General features: G+C 44.9%; 1 protein-coding gene across 1 annotated transcript in view; it reads left to right on the plus strand.

Annotated features, from left to right (window-relative positions):
• The window catches only part of arhgef38 (Rho guanine nucleotide exchange factor (GEF) 38), a 76508-nt gene that overhangs the window by 12567 nt on the left and 45489 nt on the right, over positions 1-18452 (plus strand). The window lies entirely within an intron of this gene.

Consider the following 18452-nt stretch of genomic DNA (forward strand, 5'->3'; position numbering starts at 1 on the left):
ATTTAAGAAGGAAATAGATAGGTTTCTAGACTCTAAAGGCATCAGGGGGAATGGGGAGAGAGTAGGAGTACGACGTTGAGATAGAGGATCAACCATGATCATATTGAATGGCAGAGCAGATTCGAAGGGCCGAATGACCTGCTCCTGCTCCTATTTTCTATGTTTCTATGAGAGGGCAGGCTGGGCATTGTTTTAACATCTCAACTGAAAGGCAGCACCTCCAACAGTGCAGCACTACCCCAGTAGGGCACTCGGAGTGTCAGCCTAGATGTTTGCTCAAGTTGAAATATCCTTTATTCTGTTTCATCAGTAACAATTGAAAACATTTTATTGCAAAGAGATCTTCATAATGAGGAAGTGCTGTCCAATGGGATGAATATTGTTTACTAAATTATTGTGCTCTTTTCAGTAGCAGCATGTAAACTGTACGTTTATTAATCAAGAAATCAGTTGTTGAGTTGGTTTTTATTGACAGAAGTGTAGAAAATATATCTTTTATCTTTAATCCCATTCCAGGGATTTGAGCACATAACCTAGGCTGACACACCCAGTGCCATTTACTGAGGGAGTGCTGCACCAAAGGAGGTGCCATCTTTCAGCTGAGACGTTAAACCAAGGCCCTGTCTGTCCATGCAGGTGGATGTAGATGATTCCATGGCCACCATTTCGATGAAGGGCTGGGGAAGGTACCGCAAGAAAGGCTACTTGCTAAGATAAGAGCCCATGGTGTTGGGGTTAGTATATTAGTATGGATAGAGGATTGGCTGACTAATAGAAGACAGAGTTGGGTTAAGGGGGGCATTTCCAGGATGGCAACCTGTAACTAGTGGAGTGCCACAGGGATCAGTGCTGGGGCCTCAGTTATTTACAATCTATATTAATGACTTGGATGAGGGAAGTGAATGTACTATCGTCAAGTTTGCGGATGTCACAAAAATAGGTGGGAAGGCAAATGGTGAGGATGATGCAAAGAGTTTACAGAGGGGTATAGACAGGTTAAGTGAGTGGGCATAAATTTGGCAGATGGAATATAATGTGGGAAAATGTGAGGTTTTGCACTTTGGCAGGAAGAATAGAGGAGCTGAATATTATTTAAATGGAGAAAGACTGCAGAAAGCTGCAGCAGAGAGGGATTTGGGAGTCCTTGTGCATGAATACCAAAAAGTTAACATACAAGTTCAACAGGCAATAGGGAAGGCAAATGAAATGTTGGCCTTTATTTCAAAGGGAATGGAGTATAAAAATAGGGAAGTCTTGCTAAAACTATACAAGGCACTAGTTAGACCACACCTAGAATACTGTGAACAGTTTTGGCCCCTTTATCTAAGGAAATATGTATTGGCATTGGAGGCAGTCCAGAGAACGTTCACCAGATTGATCCCAGGTATGGAGGGATTTTCTTATGAGGAGAGGTTGAGTAGGTTGGGCCTGTACTCATTGGAGTTTAGAAGAATGAGAGATGACCTTATTGAAACATATAAGATTCTTAGGGGGCTTGAACAGGGTGGATGCTGAGAGGTTGTTTCCCCTTGTGAGAGAGTCTAGGACCAGAGGGCATAATCTCAGGGTAAGGGGGCACCCACTTAAAACAAAGATGAGGAGGAAGTTCTTCTCTCAGAAAAAAAACTTCTGGAAATCTTGTAACTTCCTCCTCATCTAAGGAAAATGGATCAAACATAAACTATACATCTGAGCTCCGATGATGCTTCCTGACTCTAAGCCTGTCAGCGGAAAATATTGGAAGCAATTCTGGGAGACAGAATTACTCTACACTTGGAGAGGCAGGGATTAATCAAGGACAGTCAGCATGGTTTTGTTAAGGGGAGGTCATGTCTGACCAATTTGATTGAATTTTTCGAAGAGGTGACCAGGTGTGTGGATGAGGGCAATGCATTTGACGTAGTCTACTTGGACTTCAGCAAGGCTTTTGATAAGGTCCCACATGGAAGACTGATAACGAAGTTAAGAGCCCATGGGATCCAAGGCAATTTGGCAAATTGGATCCAGAATTGGCTGAGTGGCAGGAAGCAGAAGGTGATGGTCGAGGGGTGTTTTTGTGACTGGATGCCTGTGTCTAGTGGGGTTCCACAGGGATCGGTGTTGCTGTTTGCTGTTTGTGGTATATATAAACGATTTAGACTTGAATGTAGGAGGGTTGATCAGTAAGTTCGCGGATGACACGAAAATTGGTGGGGTGGTAAATAGTGAGGAGGATAACCTTAGATTACAGGAGGATTTTGACAGGCTGGTCAGATGGGCTGATCAGTGGCAAATGGAAGTTAATCCGGATAAGTGTGAGGTGATGCACTTGGGCAGGACAAACAAGGCACGGGAATACACGACGAATGATAGGACCCTGGGAAGTACCAAGGACCATGGGACCTTGGTGTGCATGTCCACCGGTCCCTTAAGGTACCGGGACAGGTAGATAAGGTGGTTAAGGAGGTATATGGGATACTTGCCTTTATTAGCAGAGGCATAGAATATAAGAGCAGGGAGGTTATGCTGGAACTATATAAAACGCTGGTTAGGCTCCAGCTAGAGTATTGCATGTAGTTCTGGAATCCGCGTTATAGGAAGGATGTGATTGCACTAGAGAGAGTGCAGAGGAGATTTACCAGGATGTTGCCTGGGCTGGAAAGTTTTAGATGAGGAGAGTTTGGATAGACTGGGGTTATTTTCCTTATAGCAGAGGAGATTGAGCGGGGACATGATTGAGCTGAATAAAATTATGAGGGGCATAGATAGGGTAGACAGGAAGGAACTTTTCCCCTCGGTGGAAGGATCAATAACCAGGGGGCATAGATTTAAGGTAAGGGGCAGGAGGTTTAGAGGGGATGTGAGGAAGAATTTTTTCACCCAGAGGGTGGTGGGAATCTGGAACTCACTGCCTGAAAGGGTGGGAGAGGCAGAAACCCTCATAACATTTAAGAAGTATTTGGATGTGCACTTGCGATGCCATGGCATACAAGACTATGGGACTAGTGCTGGAAAATGGGATTAGAATAATTAGGTACTTGTTTGACCGGCGCAGACTCGATGGGCCGAAGGGCCTTTTTCTGTGCTGTACACCTCGATGACTCTACGACACTCGATGCGAGATCCGGGGATGTAAATTTGTAGCCCTGAATTCCACCAGCGCTCACTTTGAATATGGACTGTTGGCTAGAAGCTGGGAATCGCCCCTTAGGACTGGAATGTTCTGTCACTTTCAGCTGTTCCCTCATGGTTTTGTGACCTCTTGTGTTTACCAAGAAGATCGTGAGTTGATGATCAGGATGTATCTAGTATTTTGTGTGCCGATTATTTGCATGTATTTGTTAATCGTAACCTCTATTCCCAGAGCCAGAGAACAGGACAGTCTTGGAAACGTGCGATTACACCTCCTGGCTTTTTGTGCTCTAATGCTGTTATGTGAAATTCCTAGAGAACTATTTAAAGACTAAAGGTTCACCCTGTAAAGAACAGGGAGTTCACACAAGCACTTTAGAAACAGAAAATTGACTGATGGTGGAACAAGTGATTAAGCCTGACTGCTAATCCAGTCAGAGAGCATCTGCAAGCAGGCAGACTTTAACCTCCCTCCCTGTTGGGTGTTGGTCTTTGGAGAGATTCGGATAGCACAGTGTATTTGCGCACTTTCCCTCTCTGGGATCCATATTGCTTTCCAGCTCAGACTGATGGGATTATAATTCTCTTTTCCTTCTCTCGCTCATTCTTGTTTTCATTGCGGTTCAGTGGTAGCTCTGTCCCCTCTCAATCTGTTGGTGGTGAGATTCAGACTTCAGCGTACAATCTAAGGGTTAACACTTTGGTACGGAGGGAGTGCTACACTGTCAGAAGTGCTTGCTTTTTCGAGATGTTTAGATGAATGCAAAAATAAATCCACTTGAACTATTTCAGGAAAAATATCCAACATATATTCCCCAATCAAATAGCGTTAACTGTTTGGTAACTGAGTATTTCATTATATTCAGCTGGTGGGCATTATTATTAATTGGGGATTCACGTGCTCCTTTCTATAGGAACAGACTGAAACTGTGGTTGTTGGGGGTCAGGCGATGCGTGTTTACAATGTGGGTCTGTGTAAATAAAAGCTTATTGAGTGTGTAAAGATCGCCTCTAGTTCTATCTTTCACCTGGTTGTCTGAAATATAGCAAACAGCACCAAGAATAACTGGTCACTTTCTTTTCCTGGGGCAGAGTTTTATGCCGGTGGAATTTTCCAGTCCTGCTGAAGTCAATGGACCTTTTGAACATGCTCGCTGCATTCTATGGCCCCGCTCCCACTGCAATGGGACTGTAAAATTCCCCCCCGCATGTTAGTGGGACCTAGCTTCACATGATTAGGCTGCAATGTGTAAGTTGGGGAAGGGGTGTTCGGGTTGCTGGGGTGGTGAAAAGATTAGTTCATTGTTAGATTTTTTTTTTAAAACTAGCGGTAACTTTTGCAGTGCCACACGTACATCTTTTATAGTCTTCCTTCACTGTGGCTGGGTCAAAATCCTGGAACTCCCTCCCTAACAGCACTGTGGGTGTACCTACCCCACAGGGACTGCAGCGGTTCAAGAAGGCAGCTCACCCCCACCTTTCTCAAGGGGCAATTAGGGATAGGCAATAAATGCTGGCCCAGCCAGCGACACCCGGCAACATGGTCACCCGGTGACATTCCATGAATGAATTTTAAAAATGCAAGAATGACACAACAAAATCCAACTGGGATTTTGAAACAAACGTTTAGGTCTGTTTTCTATCTCCTAATCTTATAAAGGCGTAATTTTAAAAAAACTTCCAGGCTAGGCAATGCATCATAATTTGGTAAGTCTCATTTGTGGCGTTAAGTTGAGTGAGGTCATCAATGGGTGAAAAAGAAGAAGCGATGAATGAATGACTACCGGAACAGCATTGAAATAAAAACAATAGGATACTGTCTCCCGTTCTTGGTCTGTTTAACTGGTTGGACCACTCCTCAGAGGCTGGTGTTGAAATATTACAACCAGGCATTAAAACATTTTACAGTGATTGTGTAAACTTTATTGGCTGCATGTGTGACACCTCGAGCTGAATTTTCTGGGGCCCATGATGGTTTCCCTGGTGGCAGGAGGGACCGGGAAAATAGTGGGGATCCATGTTGGGACAACTCCCCAGCACATTCCCACCATTAGGGAAGGTGCTGCCAGAACAAGCAGGAGAACAGATTGCTTGACCGTTGTATGGAGCTTCTATCCAACAAGTTGGGGGGTAGGGGGAGGAGGGTGCGCAGGCTGGAAAGGTATCTCCTGCAGCCCCAGCGATCCAACTGAGGGAGTTTCCCCTCAAATCTGAGGATCCTGCTGCCTTCCCACCCTCAGGAATAGTTAATGCTGTTTAAGCCTCTGAGGAAGCCTCCATTTTGAGCCTCCTTCTTCACGAATTTCCTGTCCTGGATTTAATTGGGGTAGAGGTGGTCCCTACCCGCCATCCTCCCACCCGATTAAGTGCCCCCTACCACAAACCTGACACAGTGAAGGGCATTAAATTCCACCCTGTGTGTTGGTTAAGTTATTCTTGAGAAAGGTGTATACAATCGCTGCAAACCCAGCTCGCGTGTTGAATTATCCGTCTATTCTTTTTCCTCTTTGAGTTCCTGTTGGTGGGTATTCCTGAAGCAAATGAAAAATTTACAAGGTTTTGGTTTGCAAAAAGAAGGCCGATGGTGACCTAATCTTCTTCAGTTCCCTGACTGAGAGCAGGCCCCACCCACAGCACCACGACCTCCACCACAGGTAGGCCAAGGAGCCAGGTCCTGAATCCACCCCAGCCACAACAGGGATCGAACCCCACATACACCAACCTGATCCACACCAGCCATCCAGCCACCTGAACACGCTGTCCCCCTGCCCCCACCCCCTCCCCCCCCACCACCCCCCCGAGGGGTCCAAGTTGCTGTGGCAACATACAGTTTTACATGCATGCTGTCGCCTGGAGCTATGGATTGTGATGGCAGAAGTTCCAACTTCTTTCCATCTCATGGCTAACCAGAAATCACTCCCACTCTTACTGCCTGCCATTGGTGTGTAAGATCATAAGACATAGGAACAGAAGTAGGCCATTCGGCCCATCGAGTCTGCTCCGCCATTCAATGAGATCATGGCTGATCTGATAATCCTCAACTCCACTTTCCTGCCTTTTCCTCATAACTCTTGATTCCCTTACTGATTAAAAATCTATCTCAAATGTCTATCTCAACCTTGAATACTTAACGACCCAGTCTTTACCGTAAAGAATTCCACAGATTGACTGCCCTTTGAGAGAAGAAATTCCTCCTCATCTCTGTTTTCAATGGGCGCGCCCTTACTCTGAAATTATGCCCCCTGGTCCTAGACTCTGCCACAGAGTGTTGGAAGGTTTTACACGCTGATACTCAACCTGTTTAGCCATGTTATGAACTCACTTTCCTCGGACATCAAGTCCCACTGTGGGACCGGAAATTCCTGACCAAAAGTCAACAGCCCTTTTTGCTGGTCCATCAAAATTTTGCAGCCCCCGTTCCCAACAATTCCTGCAGTGAGTGGGACCAGAAAATCCCGGCCCTCAAGTGGGCCTTGAACCCTGAGCCTCTGGCTCAGAGGCAAGGATAGCGCCCACTGCTCCACAAGACCTTATGACCTGGTAGAAGCATTGAAAATTATAAAAAGGTTTTGACAGAGTGGATACGGAGAGAATGTTTCCTCTTGTGGGGAAGACAATAAGTGGCAGTGATCGGCTGGTCGTTCAGTTGCCCCAGAATTGCATGTTTGGCTTCAAGTCCCACCCCCAGGGGCTTGAGCACAAAAAGCAAGTCTGACACTTGCAGTCCAATACTGAAGCTGCGCCGTGCTGTCTTTTAGATGAAACCTTAAACGGAGGCCCCATTTAACTGCTCAGGTGGATGTAAGAAAATCCCATCGGACTGTTTGGAAGAAGAGCAGGGGAGTTAACCCTAATGTCCGGGCCAATATTTATCCCTCAATCATCATCATCACCATCATCATCACAAGAACAGATTATCTGGTCATTATCACATTGCTGTGTGTGGGATCTTACTGTGTGCGAATTAGTTGCTCAGTTTCCTACACCACACCAGTCACTTCACTTCAAAAAGTATTTCATTGGCTGCAAGGCGCTTTGAGATGTCCAATGGTCATGAAAAGCTCTGTATAAATGCAAGTCGTTCTTTTTAATCAATGTGGGATAGTCACCAAGAAATCCAAAAGGGAATTCACAAGAAATTTCTTTACCCAGACAGTGGTGAGAATGAGAGTTTTTGAAGCAAGTAGCATAGACCCATTTAAAGGGACAGGCACATGATGGAGAAAGGAATAGTGGATTACAAAGACAGAATTAAATGAGGAAAGATGGGAGGAGGCTCAAGTGGAACATAAACGCTGGCGTGGACTGGTTGGGCGGAATGGCCTGTTTCTGTGCCGTATATCCTATGTAAGTTACCCACTCTGATCTAAAGCTTTGTTTTTTTCCCCATCTTCCTCCAACTTTCTTCCTTCCCTTGGCACTGACCTCTATGGATACACAGATGACCCACCACTGAACATCAAGCCATTGTATCTAGGACTGTCACTGACCTCATCTCCTCTGGAGATCTTCCTCCCACAGCTTCCAACCTCATAGTCTCCGAACCTCGGATGGCCCGCTTCTACCTCCTACCCAAAATCCACAAACAGGACTGTCCCGGCAGACCAATCGTGTCAGCCTGTTCCTGCCCCACGGAACTCATTTCTTGCTATCTTGACTCCATTCCCTCTCCCCTTGTCCAGTCTCTTCCCACCTACATCCATGATTCCTCTGACACCCTACATCATGTCAACAATTTCCAGTTCCCTGGCCCCGAACCGCCTCCTCTTCACCATGGACGTCCAATCCCTCTACACCTCCATCCCCCACCAGGATGGTCTGAGGGCTATCCGCTTCTTCCTCGAACAGAGGCCCAAACAATCCCCATCCACCACTACTCTCCTCCGTCTGGCTGAACTTGTTCTCACACTGAACAATTTCTCCTTAAACTCCTCTCACTTCCTCCAAATAAAAGGCGTGGCTATGGGTACCCGCATGGGCCCCAGCTATGCCTGTCTCTTTATGGGGTATGTGGAACATTCCTTGTTCCAGTCCTACTCTGGCCCCCTCCCACAACTCTTTCTCCAGTACATCAATGACTGCTTCGGTGCTGCTTCATGCTCTCGTCGGGACCTGGAAACATTTATTAAGTTGGCTTCCAATTTCCACCCCTCCATCATTTTCACATGGTTCATCTCTGACACTTCCCTTCCCTTCCTTGACCTCTCTCTCTCAATTTCTGGTGATAGACTGTCCACTAATATCTATTTCAAGCCTACCAACTCCCACAGCTACCTCGACTACAGCTCCTCAGAGTAAGGACTCCATCCCATTCTCTCAGTTCCTTCGCCTCCGTCGCATCTGTTCTGATGATGCCACTTTCAAAAACAGTTCCTCTGACATGTCCTCCTTCTTCCTTAACCGAGGTTTTCCACCCACGGTGGTTGACAGGGCCCTCAACCGTGTCCGGCCCATCTACCACGCATCCGCCCTCACACCTTCCTCTCCCTCCCAGAACCATGATAGGGTCCCCCTTGTCCTCACTTATCACCCCACCAGCCTCCGCATTCAAAGGATCATCCTCCACCATTTCCGCCAACTCCAGCATGATGCCACCACCAAACACATCTTCCTTTCACCGCCCTGGCGGCATTCCGTAGTCATCGTTCTCTCCGGGACACCCTGGTCCACTCCTCCATCACCCCCTACATCTCAACCCCCTCCCACGGCACCTTCCGATGCAACCGCAGAAGGTGCAACACCTGCCCCTTTACTTCCCCCCTCCTCACCGTCCAAGGGCCCAAACACTCCTTTCAAGTGAAGCAGCATTTCACTTGCACTTCCCTCAATTTAATCTACTGCATTCGTTGCTCCCAATGCGGTTTCCTCTACTTTGGAGAGACCAAACGCAGACTGGGTGACCGCTTTGCGGAACACCTTCAGTCTGTCCGCAAGCATGACCCAGACCTCCCTGTCACTTGCCATTTCAACACACCACCCTGCTCTCATGCCCACATGTCCGTCCTTGGCCTGCTGCATTGTTCCTGTGAAGCTCAACGCAAACTGGAGTAACAGCACCTCATCTTCCGACTAGGTACTTTGCAGCCTTCCGGACTGAATATTGAGTTCAACAACTTTAGATTATGAACTCTCTCCTCCATCCCCACCCCCTTTCCGATCCCCCTTTTTCCAATAATTTGCATATATTTTTCTTTTCTCACCTATTTCCATTATTTTTAAATGTATTTCCATCCATTGTTTTATCTCTACCTTTTAGCCTATTTCGATCCCTTCCCCCCCACCCCACCCCCACTAGGGCTTATCTGTACCTTGCTCGTCCTGCTTTCTACCCTTAATGTCAGCATTAGCACTTTTCTTAGCTAATATCACCACCATCAACACCTCTTTGTCCTTTTGTCTATGACATCTTTTGACAATCTCCACCTATCACTGGCCCTCTATCCAGCTCTACCTGTCCCACCTCCCCTTAAACCAGCTCATATTTCACCTCTTTTCTATTTTTCCTTAGTTCTGTTGAAGGGTCATACGGACTCGAAGAGTTAACTGTGTTCCTCTCCGCAGATGCTGTCAGACCTGCTGAGTTTTTCCAGGTATTTTTGTTTTTGTCACAGATAGTGGTAGTGGTGACGTGTTTTGTTGATGTGGCCATTATTGAAGTGTGATTGCTGACCAGATGCCTGACTATGAAAGACACGGGAACCTCTGCACAGCAACCTGGAGCAGGGATCTTTCCACTTATCCAACGCTGTCCAATAGCAGTCACTGACTAGGTCACTGGTGTGGCTGTGGTGACACTGTTTTAGTCACATGCACTAATTTTAGTAGAAAATGTCTCTCATACAGATAAACACACTTCACAAAGAGGTATATTTTCTAAAGAAACATTCACCACCATTTTGTGACCAAGGGGAATTGGGTAGGTCACAATGATCAAAAAACAGTCACACATTTTCCTGTTCAGCTTACCATTTACATCAAGTCACATTAAGTCTACAGCACTGAAACAGGCCATTTGGTCCAACTGATCTTTGTCAGCATTTATGCTCCACACAAGCCTCCTCCAACTTTAGTCTAACCCATCAGCCTGCCCTTCTATTCCTTTCTTACTCATGTGTTTATCCAGCTTCCCCATAAAAGCATCTATATTGTTCACCCCAACCGCTCCCTGTGGTAGCGAGTCCCACATTTTTATCACTCTCTCTGAGTAAAGAAGTTTTGCCCGTGTCAAAATCCAGCCCTTAGTCTCAGCTTCTTTAGCTGGGAGGATGGGTTAGGAAGATCTTAAACAGTTTGAAGTTTCACCTGATGATGCTCTGTGCTGGTGCTGAATTAGCATAAACATGTGCCTTCTCCAGGGTAAAGGTCCCTCTAGTGATTTTTTTTTTTTTCTTTTCTTCTTGAGGTGATTCATTAAGCTATTGCTAGGCAACTTGGCAAAAGTCAAGGATAGGTGATCACTTGGGAAGTGTGCAGCTGGGGTTTGGAAGAAAGTAAGGTCTAAAGGGAGTATTGGGACAGCACAAAAGCTGATCTGGAATTTCTAACCTCCACACTGAGTGTGGAAAAATATTCCATTCTTCTTTCTCTTAAAAACATAAACACTTTTCTTCACAAACAAACTGTACATTTATCAGGTTTTACTTATACAACCCTTGCTGATGTACAATTACACCATCACATGGCTGGAAGAATGTTAAATGTAGGAGAACATATTAGCTGCAATATGTTGCAAGGGCATGACACGTTAGGGTGTTAAGACTTGAATGTACGCCTCAGGATAAAAGTTAGAATCCATCTGTGGTTATTCAAACTCCAAGAGGAGTTTGAACCTTGAATCTCTCCCCATGAATGGCTGTTCTATAGAAGGAAGATTCCGTGCTCCAATTTATTCAATTTGCAGTCAGGGACAGGTCGCAGAATGAATAGTAAGCTTACTACAGTGCAGAAAATGGAGAGTAGGTGTTTAAGGATAGTTAATTAGCCTGGCAGAAGGTGGGAAGTGGTGTTCAACAGGGATTGGTGTTGGGATCACTATTGCTCAACATTTAGAAAAATGACTTGGGCTCAGAAATCAGAAAGACAATTTCAAAATTTGTGGATCACGCCAAATTAGAGGGTATAGTTAATACTGAGGAAAACTGTGACAAGTAGTGTGTGAAATAGCCTTAATGAAGCCTCCAGCATTTGTGTATAAGCCTGCTATCTAATGAAATTGAAGCTGGAGAAAAGCCATTTGGAATTCCACTTTCCAGGGTATTGTGTTAACTTGATGAGTTTGTTTTAATCTAAAACCTATTGTAGACCGTTGCCTTAAAGAGAGTGTAACTGGGGGTCAGATTAATTAGGAACTTTAGGAGTTATTATACTAGCGAGTAATTGTAGTCTTATGTATGTGCTTGAAATCTTTTATATTTTGTTAATAAATATTTTAATTTAATTTTTAAAATCTCTAAAAGGTCTTGGATTTATTACTTCTGAATTCGGTGCACACATCTCGCAATAAATGCAAGTTGTGAAATGGTTGTGATAATGCGACCAAGTTTCCCTTGTGGATTTGGTTTGCTTGGCACACATCATCTGCCACGTTATAACAAGACTCTCTTGACCTCTAAGCTAGTTTACTGTTGATGTAGCTAAACACTCGTCCCTTTTGTTCAACTTCGCTGATCATATTTGAATAACCTGGCTGTGATTACACATCATTTTTAATGCTTCAATCAAGTCCCCTTGAAGTCTAGAGTAAAAACGCCCATCTCTCTTAGACTCTCAGTTGTAAGGGGTTTTAAGCTAGATATTAATCTACTGGCACTCTTATGAAGATTTTCTAAGGCTTCTATATCTCTCACCATGACATACAAGGTTCAAATAGTCAGGAAGAAGCCTATAATTTAATTAGTTTTATTGGTAATAGCTTTTAATGAAGCCATTCTTAGATGATTTAGTCCCATTCCTAAATGATGTAGTGCAGCTCACTTGAGGAATTTGCTTTGGTTTTGATTTCTTCTATCAGGTAGTTCGATTGAGAAGAAAGATCCTTGACTTGATGAATTTTAGAGAGCCACGAAACGTTGAACATAATAATGGGGTTGAGCTTCGGAGAAAAACCATTTATTCTCTTTCATGGTGAGCCTGGGCTGTGAAATCCTCCACTTTAGACAAACCGAGGCCAAGATAAACGGAGCCTGTCCTTTTATACACCATTTACCTACCCCAGTAGGTAGTTTACAGTCTACCTCCAGGGAATGGAGAGAACAAAGAAATACCTGTGGCAAATTCAACAAAAATCCTCTCCAACTGCTTAAGACAATTGATATAAGGCACTAGGAGAATACAGTAGCCAATAACACCTCATAATCCCAGCGGACCAGCAATTTATTTACAAATGTCCTCTTCTTACAAGAATATGTCAAGTTTGCCATGTCAGTCATTTATGGAAGAACAGAGTTCAAAGCTCAGTATGCTGCTGTGAAGAGCCATGGTTACAGGAAGCCCATTACTTGTATAGGCTATCTTTGAGCACTGTGTCTAGTTATTGTATCTCCAGTGATAGCAAACTCCCTCAAATGGCATTTGTTGTTGCTTTACTTTCAATAAAGGCTAAATACATTTTCATGATTAAATATTTGTTTTTCCATTTTATTCAATGAGAGGTTTATTCACAATACAACAGGGTAAATAAATATGAAAATGGCCATTCAGTCGATTTTAGTTCATTCATCTAGAAAATCTACAGTCCCTTATCGTGGCACCAACTTTCTCTTAAATGATACCTTACCTACAAGTCTAATGTCAGTCACTGCATGAATAGTCTCAAATTAGCCTTTCACCCTTACATAGAATTGCACAATATTTACAGCATAACTGGTCTATGCTGGTGTTTAGGTTCTACACAAACCACCTACCACTCTCCTTCACCTTGCCCTACCAGCATATCCTTCTATTCCTTTCTCCCTCATGTTCTTATCTAGCTTCTGTTTAATGCTGCATCAATGCTAGTCATCTCAATCACTTCATGTAGTAGTGGTGAGTTCCACATTCTCACCACTCTGGGTAAATTTAAAGTTTTCAGTGGGGTGAGGGAGGCAGAATGGAAACTGAGTGGTCCACTCACTCCCACCTGCCATCTCAGTTCATCCAATCAAGGACTGGATGGCCAATTAGTGGCCGTCTATCGGGAAAGAAGCCAATTAGAGGAGCAAAGCGAGGGTGGGCGTGCGACTCTGCATCCAATTGGGACTGTAGGCCGGGACATCATGCGCAGAGGGGCCATCCTGCAAGTTGTTCATGGTTACAAGCAGAAAGGCCCCCTGCTCTCTGAATCAGCTTTCACTTTTTTTTATTGAGGCTCACAAAAGATAAAAATGAGTTAGAAAATCATTATGGATGCTGCCGCCTTCCCCAGCAGAATCTGCTGCCGCATTCAACCATGGCTAGGGTCACCAACCCTCCAGGATTGGCCTGGAGTCTCCAGGAATTGGAAGACCAATCTCCAGGACACTGCTGTGTGCAACCCTAAAGAAAAATCACTGGAATATTAAAAAATATTGGATTTTTTTGTCATTTTCTTTCAACATTTTTTACCAGATATAAAAATATTGAAAATGGCGGGGGGGGGAAGGCTGTTTGGCTTGACAGTCCAGCATCATCCAATTGGATAATGAGTCTTTCTGCTTTCCAATTGGCGTAGGAAGGCAGTACATCACAAGGATGGACGTGTTGGCCGACTAATGCCTGGAGTGTGGGGGAAAGTTATGTGATGTATTCCTCTGGGAATTCCTTTAATCACCGTTGACGACCCTACCGGTAGCAGACCTTCTTTTCCGCCCTTGTACCGCCTCATCACAGCTGCCGTAAAACATTCCCAAGATTTTTCACGTCCGACAGCGAAAAATGCAGCGGGTAACGAAACGTTGTGGTCAGTTGGGCCTTTAACGAGCACAACAGCTTGTTAATTAGTCATCTCAAAATGGCGGGCAGGCGGGCTGCCGATTTCCCCCACTCACTCGCCCTTCTATAATTTCGGAGACTGGCGGGATGACGTCGTATTGCTGACCTGACGTCATCACATCCTATTTTACGTTTGCACTGGAGGTGGACGGGTTGTGGGGGGGTTGGCAGCTGCCGGATTTGCAGATATAAAACACAGCCCAAGGAGCTTCTCCTGAATTCTCTATTGGATTTATTGGTGACTACTTTATAGTCACTAGTTTTTCAGTCCCTCAAAAATGGAAGCATCTTCTTTACTTCTACCATATCAAACCCTTTCATAATTTTAAAGAGCTTTATGAGGTCACTCTCAGCCCTCTTATTTCTATAGAAAAAAGGCCCAAACTCTTCAGTCTTCCATAGTTATAACCTACCACATCTGGTATTATCCTTTTAATTGCTGCCTATAATATCATAGAATGAAAGAACTCCTCATAATATGGAGACCAGTCCATGCACAGTGCTCTTAAGTTTAGTCTAACCTAGGTTACACATAAGTTATAACTCTCTCATCGTGCTTATCTTGAAGTAATGATATTTCCTTTTCTATACCATCCACGCTGCATGAACCTCTCTCAGGCACCTTAAAGGATCAAAATCCTCAGATTATCTTCAATAGTCAATTACTTTGACTAAGGAGATCCTGGAGGTTTGACTTGTGATTTACTAATGGCGACTGTGCCACTAATACACCGTGCCTATTGAAGGTGTCATGTTTAATGGATGGCCAAAGTCTATTTAGATCAAGGTTGTTCATTAAGTGTACATTACAACAACAACTTGGAGTTATATAGTACCATTCCATGTATTAAGATGATCCAAGACGTGTCACGCTTGGGCATCTGAACCAAGCGGAATGGGAGGAGGGTTGGATGAAGTGATAGAGAATGACGCCAAAATCAGAGGTTTCAGATGAGATGAGATGAGAGGAGTGAGGGGGAGCGAGAGTTTAGTGAAGATGCTCAAGAATGTTGAGCCAGCAATGACTGAGTGGAGGGAAGGGGTAAACACACAGTAGACCATAGGTGGGACGTTATAATAGGGGAGCAGGGACTTGGGGGTGAGTGCAGTTGCAAAGATATGGACAGGTCAAATTATGGTGGGATTCGAAGATGAAAAATGAAGATTTTGAAATCATCGAAAGATTCAGCACAGAAGGGGTCAACTTAGCCCATCGTGCCTGTATCAGCTCTTTGTAAGAGTGCATGGGGAGCCAGTGGAGTAGAGCAAGCACCAAGGTGAAATGTGAACAGGTGTTATATGGGTGAGCATTACCCAGTTTCTGTACCTTTCTCTGCAACAGTGATTACTCTTCAAAGTATTGAATTGGCTATGAAATACTTTTGGATGTCCTGAGGGTGTAGAAGATGCTCAATGAGCATCAGTCGTGTCTTAGTCGGCAGCACTCTTGTTTCTGAGTCACAAGGTTCTGGATTCAAGTCCTCATCTGGGGGTTAAGTACAAAAATCAATGTTGCCACTCCAGTACATTACTGAGTGAGTGCTGCACTGTCAGGGGTGCTGTCTTTCAGATGAAACATTAAACAACTTATGCACATAGAGCATCTTTTACACCCTCAGGACATCCATAAGTATTTCATAACCAATTCAATACTTTGAAGAATAATCACTGTTGCAGAGAAAGGTACAGAAACCAGGTAATGCTCACCCATGTAACACCTGTTCACATTTCACCTTGGTACTTGCTCTACTCCACTGGCTCCCCATGCACTCTTACAAAGAGCTGATACAGGCACGATGGGCTAATTTGACTCCTTCTGTGCTGCATCATTCGATGATTTCAAAACTATCTGCCTGCTCGGGTGGATGTGAAAGATCCCATGACACTATTTTGAAGAAGAGCAAGGGCTTGTTGTCCTGGACCAATATTCATCACTCAATCAACACCACAGAAACAGATTCTCTGGTCATTATAACAATGCTGTTTGCGCGATCTTGCTGTGTGAAAATTGGCTGCCCTGTTTCCTACATCACAGTGACTAGACTTCAGAATGTACCCCACCCCCACTAGGGCCATCTGTCACTTGCTCGTCCTGCTTTCTACCTTTAATGTCACCATTAGCACATTCCTTAGCTAATACCACCACCGACAATACCCTTTTGTCTATGACATCTTTGGCAATCTTTTCTTTGCTTCCACCTATCACTGGCCCTCTATCCAGCTCCACCTGTCCCACCCCCCTCAACCAGTTTATATTTCACCTAATTTCTATATTTCCTTAGTTCTGATGAAGAGTCATAGACTTGAAACATTAACTGTGTTCCTCTCTCCACAGACGCTGTCAGACCTGCTGAGTTTTTCCAGCATTTTCTGTTTTTGTTTCATATTTCCAGCATCCGCAGTATTTTGCTTTTATTTCAATAAGTACTTCATTGGCTGTAAACCTCTTGGTGCCATCCACGGCCATGAAAAGTGCTCTATAAATGCATGTCTTTGGCGGGGATTTTGGCTCCTGTTGGCGGCAGGTGGGTGTGAGCAGACATTATGGCGAGAAGGCCAAAAATCGGCATTACACCATCATGATACCAGTTTGCGATCGTCCACCCCGCCCGTTAATGGCGGGATGCGTTTCCCACTGCCACACGCACACAACCTCGTTTCAATACTTCAGCACAAGAATAAAAATACCTGGAAAAACTCAGCAGGTCTGGCAACATCTGCGGAGAGGAACACAGTTAACGTTTCGAGTCCGAATGACCCTTCAACAGAACATTCTGTTGAAGAGTCATACGGACTCGAAACGTTAACTGTGTTCCTCTCCGCAGATGCTGCCAGACCTGCTGAGTTTTTCCAGGTATTTTTATTTTTATTTTTGTTTTGGATTTCCAGCATCCGCAGTTTTTTGCTTTTATTTCAATACTTCAGCATCCCATTATAAGCCCTGCTCACCGGAATCATTCCCCCCTCCCACACTGGATCATCCGAGCACCACGCCGACATGTTTCACAACAGCACATAAACAACGTGCACCTGGTGAGCTGCACGTCACTCGGGACTTCGAGGTTTGTTTGCCTACCTTGCTTCGGGCAGCACTCGCAGTCATCAGCGCCAGGCTTCACAGACAGCACCACATCACTTTCAGGGGGGTTCACGGGCAGGTCTCTACCTACCAGACCAGCTGTAAGGTAGGGGGGGCAGGGTTTTCAATGTCTGCAGGGCTAGGGCTTACTTGGGGAGGAGGGAAGAAGTGGCCTCAGGCAAGGGAAGAGGCTGCAGGGCGAGGGCTGCACTGGGAAGGTGGGGTATCCCAGGGTTTCTGTGGGGGCACAAGTTGATCTGTGTAAGTGGTCTCAAGATGGTGAGGGCTGAGGAGACATTCTCCAGAGGAGATGAGGCCAGATGGAGATGTGAGGGTGTGTGTGAGAGAGTGAGTGGTCTTGTGCCTTGAGCTGGCAGTGAGTGAGATGCCAGTGAATGTGTAATGGCCTTGAGTGTGTGAGTATAGAGATGGTTGCCTTAACCTGGCAGCACAGATGTGATCATTCACATCTGTGCAGCATTGGCACTGCCCACCACTGCCACTGTCTCCCAAGCTGGAGTGGTGAGATTGCCGGACCTCCTTCAGCCAGAGTGGAGATAGAGGACATCATGGTGAGCCTCCAAAAGGCATTCCAGTGATGGTCACTGAACTCCTCTGGGCTTTCAGTGCCGTGTCTTCACTGGAGCTGTCCTGGGCTGCAACATTGAGAACTGTGTGCGCAGCTGCAGTTTAGATATGGCCCTCGGAGTGAGGAAACAGTGAGGTAATGGCATGGCGGGCAATTCAGAGGCTGCCTGCTGGTGAGATGGCGTGTTTCCTGTGGCTGCATAATTAATGAGGTGGGAAGTGGCCAATGTGGCGTGAAAACCTGCCATTGAGGCTAGGGGGGGAGTAAAACATCTTTTTTCACGCCCGCTACTGCTCTTAGTGCAAATCTGGGATAATTCCGCCCTTTCTTTCCTTTTTCATAAATGTAAATTCTTTCTTCCAAAATGTTTGCTTAAAATGCAAGTAAATGCAAGATACCCACTGGATACCTTGTTAAATATCTAGGCAATATAAATTGAATGATATATTTTTAAAGGGGATGCCAGAACACACACACCTGAGGGTGTATGTACACCAAACTCTGAAGGTGGCAGGACAAGTTGACTAAACTGTTTTTAAAAAGCAAATCAGATCTTTTATTTTATAAATAGCGACATACTGTACAAAAGCAAAGTTTAGTGTGAGATGGTGGCGCATTGGTCATATCACTGGACTAGTAATCCAGGGGCCCGACATGGGTTCAAATCTCACCATGGAAGTTGGTGAACTCAATTAATAAATCTTGAATTGAAAGATGCCCTCAGTA

Source organism: Cetorhinus maximus, chromosome 1, assembly GCF_964194155.1.
Source record: "Cetorhinus maximus chromosome 1, sCetMax3.hap1.1, whole genome shotgun sequence".
NCBI lineage: Eukaryota > Metazoa > Chordata > Chondrichthyes > Lamniformes > Cetorhinidae > Cetorhinus > Cetorhinus maximus.